The sequence below is a fragment of the Phragmites australis genome, chromosome 14 (assembly GCF_958298935.1).
Source record: "Phragmites australis chromosome 14, lpPhrAust1.1, whole genome shotgun sequence".
Lineage (NCBI taxonomy): Eukaryota > Viridiplantae > Streptophyta > Magnoliopsida > Poales > Poaceae > Phragmites > Phragmites australis.
This window is the reverse complement of record NC_084934.1, coordinates 27082864-27098637: the sequence shown is the minus strand read 5'-3', so window position 1 is coordinate 27098637 and position 15774 is coordinate 27082864.

Below are 15774 nucleotides of genomic sequence, written 5' to 3'. Positions count from 1 at the left end.
CAAATTGCTGCATATTTCTCCTCTTAGGTGAGCCGAAGGCAGACGACTTCTTTGACAAGATGCAATATCTTAAGATCATAGTATATATTTAAGCCAAAGGAAGCACCAGATGGATTTGTTGGACCAAATTGTCTTGGTTATCGCTAATTGTTGATTACGGCGTGCACCGCGCAGATGGATTTGATATTTTTATCTTTTGGAATTAGTCACGTACAAGTGGACAGTAGAGACCGACTTATTAACATGGGTCATTGTCGCCTACACGAAACTACCACTAATTATTGGTTAGTGTGCTCCAAGCCTCACCTAGTCTCTGCACAAGTGTCTCGTTCACATCCAACTGTGATCTTGAAGTCTGACCATTCTCACCTTGTCCCCAAATTAGCCTGTATTCAGAGTTCAGAGTTCAGAGTTCAGACTTCAGTGACCCTATTTATTTGAATTTCTGTTTTTGGATTTTTTTTAAATAATATTTTTGATTTGTCTGAAAAGTTATTTTTAGAAATAGGTTGTTAGCTTCTATACTAGATTTTTGATTTCTTAGCACATAGCTTCTTAGAAAAGTGTCTCTTAGCAAGTTTTTCAGCTTTAGTTTATTTTCCTCAGAATCAGCCTTCTAGTTTCTCTATAATCTCATTTGTTCTGGTTTTTAGCTTTTAGCTTCTAACAACAGTAAAAATAGAAAACAAATAGGGTCTTAGACTTTGGTGCAGTGTAGAACAATCATATTGGAGTTTTTCCATGTAGATGTAATAACTGTACTATTTGTACAAAACTCTGTGAAATTACAGCGTTCCATTTTTTTTACACTACATGTGTGTAAGTTGGAGGGTAGTTTCTTTTGGAAATTGGAGTGGGTATTTACTGGCAGGTATTCAACTCCAACGCAGACGACGCATTAAAAAATGAAAAACACAGAACTACAAAGTGCATGCATGACAACATGTGACATTGACATATGGTTGCGTTTGGATTCCAGAGTCCATGATTTAGTTGCAATGCGGGTTGTGCAAGATCTCCACACCTCCTTAGTTGACCCGTTGTTGAAAACTGGCGGCAATCGACACTGACCGAGACTTTTTGCCTCTCTGATCGGATTCCTTGGCCACTCGGAATTTGACTAATTAACCGCATTCGTCCTAAATTTAACAATGGCTATGTGATCCTGGTTGAATCTTGAGCCAGATATGTCTTAAAATAACGCAACTAAGCATGTTCATACAAGTGACAACCTAAAACTATTTCTTTTTAAAAAAGTACAACATCTAATTCTAAATATAAGTCTATTTAGATTTGTTATAAGTTAAATCTTTTTAGCTTTGAGCATTAATAACAAAAAAAGTTATATAAATTGATAGCATAAGATTTATATTAGAGACTGTGTCGATGTCTAATAGATTTGTGTTTGTAACGAGAGAAAGTATTTAGATCATCATAACCATATTCTCTTCATTTCGTTTTATTTCTGATTTACTTTTTCGTTCTTGTTCGTTTTTTTTTCTCTCATCTTCAACCGTTTCTTTTCAATGGGATTCGTGAACTGAAATGAGAGAATATTATCCTAAAGTGAATGATATTAGAATCTCTTTGTGACAAAAACCGTTTAAAATATTAAAGTAAACGAAAATCTCTTCACGAAAAAATTCTGATCTATAAAAAAAACTCTGTTGGGATGGTCTTACATGCAATTAAGTTGGATGAACTCGGATGCAATTGACACCACTATGTTTAGAAGAGTGACCCCCCACGATTTCATTTTCTGGATCCGCCCCTGAAACAGGGGGCACAACTTCTGCTCTCCCCGGTCGTCCACCTCGCCGCCCAGTCGCCCACTAACAAATGTTCGCACCGGCATGAGCCCCGGCGACTTTTGAAGCGTGCGTGGCCTAAAACTTGCGTTGCCGCCTGTGCACGACGCCATCGATTCGAAATCTCCAGATCAGGCGGCGGTGCAGAAGATCACTTGACCAGTCCAGTGTCAGGGCCAGGGCAGCAGCGGCAGCAGCACGTCGTGGCACGAAAGCCAGAGCCATCGTCCGTGGGCCACGCCCGGGGCTGAGAAAATGGCGCTCAAGCTCACGCGGTCTCTGCCGCGGCGGCAGCTTGGTGATGCTCGCACGAACGGGTCACTATCGGCTGCCCTGCCCGTTGGTTCGTCGTCTCGTGGTAGCAGGAGTACTTGACCACCCATGGTGGTGGTACTGACAACTGGATGAACGCCGAGAACACGCCTCGTCAGTAGGGGATCCGGTTTTAAAAAATAGGTATGATACGGTGAGCCATTCAGCCATAAATAAATGTAGTTGAAGATGAAAAATATAATATAGAGTGATTGATGTGAAAATCTCACATCTAAAAAGGTAAGACAGCTAAGAGTCAACTACTCAGTTATAAATTAGTACTATCAGAGTTAAAAAAAAATATGATATAAAGTGATCGGCGTGAAAATCTCATCTCTAATATCTTATTGATCAGTCCGTCTATGCTTCTAGTGTCCTGTGAGGAGGTGTGCAGTTTACAAGAGGATTTTTTCCCTCTTTCGGATATTTTTTGTGCAGAGAGAGATGCCAAATGTGTATTGGATAGCAGTAGTAGAAGCCTGCCGTTGGGAGGCATTGGTGAATGAAAACAGCATGCGAAACACCCAAACGAAGCTGCTCAAATTATATCGCAAATCTTGTTCTCTTGTTAAAAGAAAATGGGGGAGAGAAGGAAACTTGCAATGATACAACCACCCACTTAACTGCAAACGCTGCTCTTTTGTTAAAAAAAAGAAAGAGAGAGGAAACTTGCAACGGTACGAGTGGTATGATTGGTCGTCGGATATGGACGTCCTGGCGTCACTTGTGTTACAGACCCGAATGATTAGCGCATTGTTGTCTGTGAAGAAGATGCATACGGATATGGCATGATTGATGAACAGTGGTTTTGATAGATGGACAAAACTGATTTCTTTTTTCTTCTTTCCTCAAGGATATATAAATCCCAAAGTGACAGTGTGCATGACGAAATGAGGCAACGCTTCAGTTACCGGACTCTGTACAAATCTTTATTGGTATCTCAACATTTTTTTTTAAACTCCACAAACACAAAACAGATTATTGCCACCGGCCTCTCATCATTCCTGAATCATGCCTTACCAAGAAGCACAAGCGATCAAGTAAATACTCTTTTTTTTTGTGCAATTGCGACCACGTAATCTACGTGCAGCGCAACGCACAAACCGCTGGGGCAGTCGCTTGCAGGCTGCAACTCATGAAGAATGGAAAGCATCGGTGCAGGAGACAAGAAAAATCTTCGCGATGGAGACTGCCACATGGAGCCTGATACGTCCCTGTAGTTTCAATTGAAGTTCCCCTCGCAAAAAGGTCCAGTCAATTGTGGCGTGCAACTGAAGGGTAGTCCAGGGTTGTGCAAGAACTTTCATGGTTGTTTCATGCGTAACTTTGCCACCACTACTTTAGCTAAATGTGAATTGTTAAAAAAGTATGGTAAATAAATTCTTAACTATAAATGTGATAAAGTTAATTAAAAAATTAGAAATAAGTCAATTTTACTCTTTCGAACTATCACGTTTGTCCGAATAACCCCTGAACTTTTAAACCGTCCACTTTACTCCTCCGAACTATCAATACCGTACATTTTACCCCTGAAGTGGTTTTTCTATGTGGTTTTGATGACGTGGCGGCGATTTCGCCACGTGGCAGTCCTAGTCAGCGTGCTGACATCAACGTTGTGCAGTAATTCGATTTTTTAGAAAAATAATTCATGAGAATAGATTATTCCGAAAAATAGGTTTTATGTTCAGAAAAAAATCCAAAAAATATAAAATGATTTAGATAAAAGTTTTAATATGTTTTTAGCTCTGTTTTTATTTCTGTAAATATTATTTAATATTTTTCTAGTGTAAAAATTATTCTAAAAATATTGGAATAAATGTTTTAATTTGGAAAATAGTTTTAGAAAATATAGATTAATTCTGATAAAGTTTAAAGTATTTTCTTTTATAAAATAAATACTTTTAATATGTTTTGTTGTATATTAAATTAGTTTTAATTCTAGAAAAATTAGGTTTAATTTCAAAAAAATCGTTTGTAGTCTTCGCGTCCCATTTGGACACATTTTGATCACATTTGGCCATATTTTGGTCATATTTGAGCACATTTTGGTCATATTTGGGCACATTTTTAGCATATTTAGACATATTTTGGTCACATTTTGGCATATTTGGCCATATTTTGGACATATTTGAGTATATTTTGGTACATTTTGGTGTATTTGGGCACGTTTGACCATATTTTGTCCAAATGTGTTCAAAATATGCTCAAAATGTGTCCAAATGTGCCCAAAATATGCCTAAAATGTACACAAATATGGTTAAAATGTGTCCAAATATGGCCAAATATGCCTAAAATGTGTCCAAATATGACCAAAATGTACCCAAATGTACTCAAATATGTCCAAAATATGGTGAAATGTGCCAAAATATGACCAAAATATGTCCAAATATGCTAAAAATGTGCCTAAATATGACCAAAATGTGCCTAAATATGATCAAAATATGGCCAAATGTGATCAAAATGTGTCCAAATGGGACGCAAAAACTACAAACGATTTTTCTGGAATTAAACCTAATTTTTCTAGAATTAAAACTAATTTAATATACAACAAAACATATTAAAAGCATTTATTTTATTAAATAAAATATTTTTAAACTTTATCAGAATTAATCTATATTTTCTAAAACTATTTTCCAAATTAAAAAATTTATTCTAACATTTTTAGAATAATTTTTACACTAGAAAACATTAAATAATATTTACAGAAATAAAAACAGAGCTAAAAACATATTACAACATTTATCTAAATCATTTTATATTTTTTGGATTTTTTCTGAACATAAAACCTATTTTTCAGAATAATCTATTCTCATGAATTATTTTTCTAAAGAAAAATCGAATTACTGCACAACGCTGATGTCAGCACGCTGACTAGGACTGCCACATAGTGAAACTGCCACCACGTCATCAAAACCACCGAGAAAAACCACTCCAGGGGGTAAAATGGACGGTATTGATAGTTCAGGGGAGTAAAATGAACGGTTTAAAAGTTCAGGGGTTATCCGGACAAACGTGATAGTTCGAGGGAGTAAAATGGATTTATTCCAAAAAATTAAGTGTATAACGTGCGAGTCATTATGATAGATAACTAAACAGTTATTTATAAATTTATAACATGATTAAACTTAAACGTAGCAAGATTAGACACAACTCAAACGTAGTCTTAGCCTTGGTTGACACTGGGCTCCGGCCTGCCGTGGCTCACAAGCTCTCGCCGCAGCTGGGGAGTGTTTGGTGGAGGAAGAGGATGAAATAATATTGTAATCCTTAGCATCGGAGCTAAATTTGGCACCGGTGGCAATGATTTTCAGCTTAGCGCAATGGTCTACAGTGTATTGCACCCTTGCTATCCCTTTTCTCTCCTCTAGCACCGTCGAAAAATTAAACCAATGCTGGAGCTGCACTTAGTACTACGAAGACATAACACCCTCTTCTACATGGAGTAGCTGACCGTCGGAGTTTGGGAGAAGTTTCTACCATGACATGTTGAACTATGAATTCCGCAATCCCCTTGATGTAATAATACTTGAGTGCTGCTGTGTAGTGCTCAAGTTTAGCATTAGGTTCAGTTTCGTCAGAGTGCGTCAGTGTCGTCAGTCCAAGTCTTCTGTGCTTGATCGTTTGATCCAGCGCAAGTTTAGTTGTTTTAGTTAGCTAGGTACTCAGTCAATACTCTGACGTGCAGATGGATGTGGAGAGGATGCCACACATTAGATTCTGTAATGTCAGGTTTGGCGTGAAATGTAACCGTTTTCTGCTATTTTCGCTATATAAACAGTGCGTCCGAAAACCAGCTGCTAAGTTCAGCAGCACCAAAATTCTATCTCGTGCGTGCGTTTCTTTGTTTTTCCACCATGTTCGCGTGAGTGAGATTACAATAATTGGCATCAGAGCCTCTGGCTGTTGACCGATCGATCCAGACATGTCAGAGCAAGGCGACGGCAAGAGGGTGTTCAGTGGTTCACAATCACCTCCGCGTCCCAAGGTCCGCGACAACGGTGCCAGCGGCGGTGGCATCGGCGATGGTGGTGACCTAGTTGTATGGCGCGTAGTGAAGGAGATCGGTGGCTCGACTGCGTATTTGATGCTCACATGGACCAGTTACGTTGACTGGTCCCTCATGATGAAAGTCATGATGCAGACTTGAGGCCTGTGGGACGCAATGGAGCACGGCGTCAACGACTTCCAGGAGGACCGCATGGTGATAGAGGCAATCCTACGTATCGTACCACCAGAGATGCTGGAGACACTAGGTAGCAAGACTAGTGCAAAGGCCGCATGGGATGCCCTATAGACCATGCATGTAGGAGGATATCACACGCGGAAGGCGCAGGTTCAGACTCTCCGTTGTGAATTCGAGAACATCTCATTCTATGAAGGTGAAACCGTGGACGATTTTGCTATGATGCTCATGGGTCTTGTAAGCAATCTGTGTGTCCTCGACGACGATCGATCTAAAGAAGAGGTGATCTAGAAGTATCTTCGTGTCGTGCTGCCACGGTTCTCCAAAATTGCACTCTCGATCGAGACACTAGTTGATCTCGAGTCGTTAATTATGGTAGATGTGATGGGGAGGCTCAAAGCGGCTGAAGAGCGGCTGGAGCAGAACGGTGGTGCCGCCGTCAGCTCCAGCAGCAAACTGCTCCTCACTGAGGAGTGGGCTGCACGGGTGAAGCAGCGTTGGGAGGTGGGTGACTCATCCACTGGCCAGAAGGGCAAGGCTGGAGATCGCAAGCACGGGAAAAGTCATCGAAGAAACCCAAAGGAGGACGCGATGTTTCTCGTGACAAATGCCGCAACTGCGTTAAGATTGGTCACTGGGCAAGGGATTGCCGCAAGCCCAAGTGGTTGGATAACACCCATCCAATCTAAGGGGAAGAAGAAGAAGAACCTTGCTCATGGCGTCGACATGTGTCTCTTGCCCACCACCAACGGCTTCTGCATCAGGTCCATCCACGGTGGCTAATCCCGTTCAGCTGGTGGAGGCCAAGGTCTTCGCATAGCTGGACCGCGATGGTGTGAATGTGAACGAGGCCAATCTTTGGTACCTCGACAGTGGAGCAACGAACCACATGATCGGGTGTAGAACCATCTTCGCGGATCTTGACTCTGTTATCCTCGGGTCTATAAAATTCGGTGATGGCTCCACTGTGAACATTGAGGGGAAAGGTATTGTGGTGTTTTCCTGTAAGAACGGGGAGCACCGCACCCTAAACAATGTTTATTACATCCCAAGGTTGGCCACAAATATTGTCAGCCTTGGTCAGATGGATGAGGAAGGCTACCAGGTGCTCATCATCGATGGGATTCTGAGGATTAGGGGCCAGCAGCGGAGGCTGCTTACCAAGGTGCCTAGATTGGCCAACATGCTCTACACCATCTGGTTGCAGATCACAAGGTCGGTCGGTCTGTCAGCGCACGCGTAGACAACTCATGGCGCTGACACACATGTTTTGGACACATCAGCTTCAACACGCTCAAGAAACTTGCTCGTGAGGCCATGGTGCACGAGCTTCCTCGTATGGAGTCGGTGAACCAGCTATGTGAGTGTTGCATCACCACCAAGCAAAGAAGGTCGCCGTTCTCAAGCTAGAGCAAGTTCTGAGCTGATGGCATGCTAGATCTAGTTCACGATGACATATGTGGACTAATCACACTAGCTACTCTGAACAACAAGTGGTACTTCCTCCTCCTTGTTGATGATCATAGCCGTTTTATGTGGCTGGCGCTCCTCGCAACATATAGTGATGCACCGGCGGCAATTGTGAAGTTTCAAGCCGACGTCGAGGTGGAAACCACAAGGAAATTACGGGTGCTTCGGACTGACCAAGGAGGCGAGTTCACATCAATTGAGTTTAGTTAATATTGTGCGCCAGGGGGTGCAGAGGCATCTCACAGTGCCTTACTCGCCACAACAAAATGACGCAAGCACATGAACCAAACTATTGTTGGCATGGCAAGAAGTATCCTCAAGGCAAAGGACTGCCAAATTATTTCTAGGGAGAAGTAGTGGCCACCGCAATGTTCATTCTGAACTGCTTGCCAACATGAGGTTTGCAAGGCATGAGCCCTTTTGAGGCTTGGCATGGGAGGAAACCAGAGGTCAGCTTCACATGCACCTTTAGTTTCAAGGCACACGTCAAGATCACATGGTCAAATCTGAAGAAGCTGGAGAATAGAAGACAACCTATGATCCTTGTTGGGTATGAGCCTGGAGCCAAGGCATGTGGGCTCTATGATCCAAAATCTGGGGAAGTCGTGGTGAGCCTATATGTGGTGTTTGATGAAGGTGCAAAATGGAAATGGTCAGAAACATCTTCAGAAAGAAGTGGCAGTGGGCTGGTGATACCTTCATCATTGAGTATTCAAAAAAGACACACCGAGGACCAATGCCACTGAAGCTCTTTCGCCAAGCTACATTAGTGAGCACATGGGTAATGTCTCATGGTCACCATCACCAGGGGGTGACATTCGGGACACTATGGAGGTTGATCATGATGAGAGTGTACCACCGAAGATTCATAGCATTGATGAATTCATTGGGCCAGCAAGTCCTCCCAGCTTAGCCCATCGACATCTTGCTAAAAAAGAACTGAATTTCACCATAGTAGAAGAGCCTGCCTCCTTTACTGAAGCTGAGCATGAACAATGATGGAGACAAGCCATGATTGATGAGATCATATCAATTGAGGAGAACAACACATGGAAATTGGTTGCACCCCCTGCTAGACATCGTCCAGTTGGCTTGAAATGGGTGTTCAAGATCAAGCGCAATGAGAGTGGTGAAATCATGGCCTGTGATGAAAGAGTTCAAAATCGAAGCTGCTTTGGCGCTTGCGACCTCGAAGGTGCACGCGCACACCGCCAGCACCTCGTCGGCAGCCACACAAACCTCTCCTCCGCCCAATGCCCAAATCAACCGCCTGTCAACCCTCTCACCAACTACTACAGCCGCATAGGAAGATATCCATGACCCTGTGTCTCCCCAAAATCTAGATCTAGGAAGTTGTCTTGACCTACCTCGTGAAGCTCCGAGGAAGAAGAAGAGGACGACGATATCAAGGGAGGACCCGTGCACCAGGAGATCTTCCGTGGCAAATATCTACAGAGTAAAGATCCTACGACGAATCCCACTTTGAGATCCGTAGTGGTGGGATCCGTCTTACCCGACAGATCCAGTCCCGGTGACCAGCGGCCACTGAGGTCTGTAGTTGCAGAGGACGGACCAGGACGATGAGGCCACTCCGACATGACCGTTCGGGAGGATGGGCACCATGCTGGCTAGACGACTATCTCTCCCCTAAAGGACATCGCCCACAACCAGGATATTTGGTCCTGGCTTGCGGCCTTGACAATGCATTGGCCGGTCCACAGAGGCTCTGATGCCAAGTCTAGATGGCAGGAGGTGAAGCGACCGCATTGGTGGCGCAGGAATCGCCCTAGGCCACCTGGGTGGGCACGCCGCTTGGAGGAGACGTGAGGTGCCCCAACTCTGTGAGACGCCTATATGAAGAAGCTGCGGGGTCTTTTCTTCAATTGCCTTGCTTGAGACCACCTCTCCACCCAATGTCGTGATCCATCGAGGTGCTAGGTGTGTGGTAGGCAGGGTCATCGGGCGGTGAGGTGTCCACGGCGTGCCCCGAGGACTAGGCATAAGAGCCCGGTGGCCGATTCATCTAGGTTGGCCGCTGCTACACCTGTTTCCATGGCTCTCCTCGGTGACGCGGGACTCCGCCTAGACCAGGAGATCTTCATGCTTCCGATGTCGGAGGAGATTCGGGAGCACGTCGCTTTCTTAGAGCGCTCGGCCTTGCTGGTTTGGATTGACCGCAACCGGCCTGCAACAGAGCCCTATTATGTCCTTGATGCTTTCTGGGCGGAGTTCGATGTCCACCTCATGGACATTCAGGTCACCAATTATCATCCTGAAGACTTCATGGTGGTCCTCTCTGATCCGTCTATGTCCGAGAGGACCAGCTCACGCTCAATCTTCTTCTCTGGTGGGCGTGAATTTTGGCTACAACGTTGGTTCATGCGTAGTCAGTCCAATAGGGCAGCTCTGGGGTTCCACATCACTCTTACCCTGGAGGGGCTACCGACACATCTGTGGATCAAGGAGATCATGACCAGGATCATTGGCCGCACATGTGCGATGCGGTTTGCTAAAGAGGCCTCCCGCCGCTGGAACAGAGCTGATGCCTTTACGCTCTTTTCCTGGATGCCAGGCCCGAGCGCCATTCCAAAGGCGTGTGAGTTACCGTCACTGAGCCAGAGCCGGAAGGACCGGTGCCACCGGTCCACGTCCCCCTACCACATGCCTTTATTGAGTGGGTGAGCCGCGGGTGCCAAAGATAGGTCACTTGTATAAAGTGCTGGTTCACCTGGTGCGCTTCAAATACTTACGACCATCAGGAATTGCAATTAACCCAAGGATGCGTAACTTCATTTGGTGTTAGGGCGTTCAAGACGGTGATGCACCAGTGGAGGTGGTCTTAACCAGAAGCTCTTGTAGCTCTTTTGGCCGACCCCAACTCCGACGCCACAGTGATGATGAAGATGAGGATGGAGGCGGGGGTTGGCATCTTGACGAGGGGGATGGCTGACCCCGCTCGAGCCGCCGATTGGGCTAGTTTGGCCGCTTACACTGGGGGGTGACCGCGGGAGCAGTTCGTCCTCTAGACAAGGGCATAGCGGCCACCATGTTGATGGTAGACACCATGGCCACCTTGAGCTAGGCATAGGCCATGGTACCTCACACTTGTAGTTGGCCAACGATCATCTTGATTGGCCGATTCTAAGCTGCACCCACGTGCCATCAGAGACCCAGACAGGGGGTGCAATGTTTGCTACTGGCTCCTAAACTCCTCTCTGGTCGCTGATGACTGACCCGATGGTTCAAGTGAACTGGCTCCTTGCGCCAGTGGTGAAATCGCATGGGGGCCTCCTAGATGATGATTCGATGTCATTAGAGGCTTCCCTTACATGTGACGCTGTGAAGCAAAATTCGCAGCTCCTGCCTGAGGAGTTGAATAGGATGGTCGAGCATGCCCAGTCGATTCCCTCACCTACACCAGCGGCTACTGTGACAGGTGACATTGACCATTTCATCTCCAATATTGCTGCAACAACAGACTAAGGTCTTCTTTCCACACCTGAGAAGGCCAAGTTTCAAAATCTAAAGGTGCTTAAGGAGGATACGGTGCACTGTCATGGCAGGATTGCTTACAAGAAGAGGGCTGAAGGGGTCAAGTCCATTGAGGACATGGCCATATAAGTGCTTGTGAAGAATATGGGCGTGTTGTCATCGGCAAAAAACATCAACGCTCAGACCAAGGAAAAGCAGATCAAGATGTTTGAGGGTCCCCTTCTGGCTGCTACTCTTAATGCTATTGAGAGCCTGATCTAGGTGATGGACATAGACATGGCCAAAATGCCAAAGGAGGGGAGCAAGAAGAAGGCTGGAACGCGGGAGTGATGCTTTTGCGGGGATTGTCCCTGAAGCCTGTTTGGAGTTTGTTGTTTGTCATGTTGACTCGTAGTCTGTCTAGCTTTAAGTCTCATGTGTTCTTGTTAGGAGGCATCATTCTTAGGATAATAAGTTCTGCTAGGATTAGCATGGGTTCGATGTTCCTTCGGTGGGAGAGGAGGCCAGTGTTTCTTCTGCTCTCTTTTGCCTGGCTCGCGTCGCTTTACTTTGATAACTGTATGTTCGCTGTTTGGTCAGTGGCCGTTGATGTGCCAGTCGTGAGTGCATCTGAGATCCCCCTAGACATGTATGCTCCTATATGTGGTCTATAATGTTTCAAGCTATGTGATGTCAGCCTTCGTGGTTCTTGAGGCCTGGCTTGTGTTTGTGAAGTTGTTTTTTAGCTGATGAGTTTCGGTGCTTTTAAGTTGCTGTGCTGGAATGTATGTGGTCTGAACGCGGCCATTAGAAGGGATGTCATCCACGAAATGGTATGTGTTGTTCGAGCTACAGTTGTGTGTCTTCAGGAGACAAAGATGGGGATCATTGGCAATGACATTGTGGCACAAGCTCTGGGAGTGAGATTCATTGCAAACTATTCCTTTGTGCCGGCAGATGAAACAAGAGGAGGCATGTTGATTGCGATGGATGAGACAAGATTGCAATTGCTCGCATCTTCCAGGTTTGTGAATTCACTGTTAGTAGCTGTTAGATTCTTGGATGATGGAACTGAGTGGAGTCCCACTACTGTGTACAGTCTGCAAGGAGAGGCGGACAAAGTTAGCTTCATGGATGAACTCAAGGAGGTCAAAAGATTGCTGGAACAAGGTGGCTAATAGCTGGAGATTTCAACTTAATTTACAAGGCAGCAGATAAGAACAATCCGCGGCTTAATAGAGGCCTCATAAATTTCTTCAGGGCCACTATTGATGAGCTTTGTTGGAAGGAGTTAGAACTGCAAGGCCGCAGATACACCTGGATGAATGGACAAGAAAATCTTACCTTGACAAGGATTGACAGATTCTTCTGCTCTTCTGCTTGGGACCTCCTCTTTCCCATGACCACCTTAACTGTTGCTGCTTCTACTTTGTCAGATCATTGCCCTCTAGTTATGCATGGTAACCCGGGTTACAGAAAGCATCGGGGTTTCAGATTCGAGTCATTCTGGATTGCCATGCCGGGCTTCCATGAGGTCGTGCAGGAAGCGTGGAATAGATCGGTTCAGTCTGCAGACGCTATTAGATATTTTCACATCAAGCTACCACGCACAACTAAGGCTCTCCGAAAATGGGAACGAGCGAATATTGGTAATATAAGGCTACAAATGGAGATAGCTAAATGGGTGTTAATACATATCGATGCTGCACAGGAATCAAGATGCCTCACAACCATTGAATCAGATTTCAGAAGTAGAGTAAAGATCAAGTTCTTGGGCCCAGTAGCCATCCAAAAGATCAAAGCATGGCAACATGGAAGAATGACGCGAGTTAGGATTGCAGACGCAAGCACCAAATTGTTCCATCTGCGGGCTAACAGAAGGAAGAGGAGAAATCACATTCACCTTTTGAAATCTAGCAGGGGAGTCGCCATCACGCATGAGGAAAAAGCGGATGAGATTTACATATATTTCAGTGCTTTGTTGGGTTCCTCAATCAGGCGTAACCTGACCTTTAACTGGAGCACTCTGGGGCTGCAAACCCATGGCCTATCTGATTTAGATGGTGATATTGAAGATGATGAGATCAAGTAGGCAATTATGAGGCTACCAAAGGAAAAGGCGCCGGGTCTGGAAGGGTTCATGGGGTGCTTCTATGTTTCTTGCTGAGTTGTCATCAAAGATGATTTGATAAGGACAATTAAGCACATTGCTAATCAAAGATGTCAATGGCTGAACTCGGCAAATCTAGTGCTTTTGCCGAAAAGGAAGCAGCCGGAGTCAGTCGTGGACAATAGGTTTATTAGTCCGATCCACAGCTTTGCGAAGATTTTTTCCAAGATCCTGTCCAACCGACTAGAACCTCATTTGCATAAGATTGTTTCCAATCACCAGTGCGCTTTTGTTCGCGAAAGGAGCATACATGATGTGTTAATTCACATGCAATGCCTGATCAAAGACCTTCATAAGAAAACGAAGCCATCGCTCTTCCTCAAGTTGGACATAAGCAAGGTTTTCGACTTTGTGCTATGGCCTTACCTCATCGAAATTATGCGTCATGCGGGTTTTGGACATAGGTGGAAGGATTGGATCTGTCTTATACTAGGATCTACCTCATCAATGGTTCTTCTAAACGGTATCCCAGGTTTGCCTTTTTAGCACAGAAGAGGACTCCAGCAGGGAGACCCGCTATCAGCAATGTTGTTTGCTATTGCTATGGAACCTCTACATAAAATTCTAAATTTAGCAAAAGACAGGAATCTATTCACTTTGGTCCACCCCAATTCAAGGATCTTCGAATCTGCACTATATGCGGATGGCGCTGCCCTTGTCATATATCCGAGGGTGCAGAATCTAAGGGCAGTAAACGAAATCCTAAAGGTGTTTGGGGATGCGACAGTTCTTCACACAAATATTCAGAAGAGTGAACTCTTTCCTATTAGGTGCAATGGCATAAATATTGAAGAGATTTTGCAAGATTTCTCGGTAAAAGTTATGCATTTTCTGTGCAAATATCTGGGCCTCCCGTTGCACCTACGCAAACTCCACATAATCTATTACCTACCATTGATTGATAAATTGGTTGCAAGATTACCCGGCTGGAAAGGAAAACATCTTACAAGGGCAGGGAGGGTGAAGCTGACAAATTCAGTGCTTACTTCAACTATCATCTACCACGCCACTATTTTCAGGTTTCCAAAATGGTTCATTAAAATGATAGATAAGATCAGGAAGCGCTTTATTTGGTCTAGATTGGAAGTTGGTGAGGGCCATGGTTGCAATTTAGTGAACTGTAAAGTTATGTGTAGACCGAAAAGGCTTGGAGGAGCTGGGGTGCTGGACCTCGATCGTTTCTATCATGCATTGAGAATGCGATGGCCTTGGTACTCTTGGACTAATCCAGCTAGACCTTGGACCGGTCTCCAGGTTCAACTGGATGGTTCTGAGAAGGAATTCTTTGCGACATCAGCTATCATTCATATTGGAGATGGAAATAAAATGAAGTTTTGGACATATATCTGGCTTGGCCATTCTAGTCTAGCTAAGCTTGTGCCAAGTCTGTTCAGCATAGCCAAACACAAGAACAAAACGGTTCTTCAAGAACTAGCAGACTCTCGGTGGATCTTAAATGTTAAGCACATTGAAAACTCTCAACAGCTCAGGGAGTTCATTGATGTTTGGAGTTTGCTTCAAGGGATTATGCTGCAGCCGGGCCAACAAGATATGGTGACCTAGAAATGGACTCTCGACGGTACTTACACGGCGAAATCCGCATATGAGATTCAGTTTAGTGGTGCCAGTCTACCGTTACGAGACAAGTTCTTCTGGAAGGCCAATGCTGAGCCCAAGGTCTGTGTCGGTGTATTCAGAACCAGGGGTCCCTAAGTCCCGAGACCAGGCCGGCCATCCGCCACATGTCACCACCCTGCAAGGTAAGAAGAAGCTAAGTCCCGGGAGAAGGTGCTCGGGGCCGCCGCCTCTGGTTCCCGAGCACCCTAGTTCCCCGATGATCCGCAGAGCCCAAATACCAAGAAGGAAGTGCTCGGGAGAGAGTGCTCGGGGCTGCACGTGGCAGCCCCCGAGGACTCGGTGCCCCGAAGGTCCCACCGAGGTGCTCGGGAGAGAGTGCTCGGGGCTGCACGTGGCAGCCCCCGAGGACTCGGTGCCCCGAAGGTCCCACCGAAGTACTCGGGAGAGAGTGCTCGGGGCTGCACGTGGCAGCCCCCGAGGACTCGGTGCCCCGAAGGTCCCACCGAGGTGCTCGGGAGAGAGTGCTCGGGGCTGCACGTGGCAGCCTCCGAGGACTCGGTGCCCCGAAGGTCCCACCGAAGTGCTCGGGAGAGAGTGCTCGGGTTTGCACGTGGCAGCCCCCGAGGACTCGGTTCCCCGAAGGTCTCACTCAAGTGCTCGGGGGAGAGTGCTCGGGGCTGCACGTGGCAGCCCCCGAGGACTCGGTTCCCCGAAGGTTCGCGCAAGATCATTCGACGACCGGAAGGGTCCCGTCGTCAGGGTGTCATCCAGTCAAAGGCCCA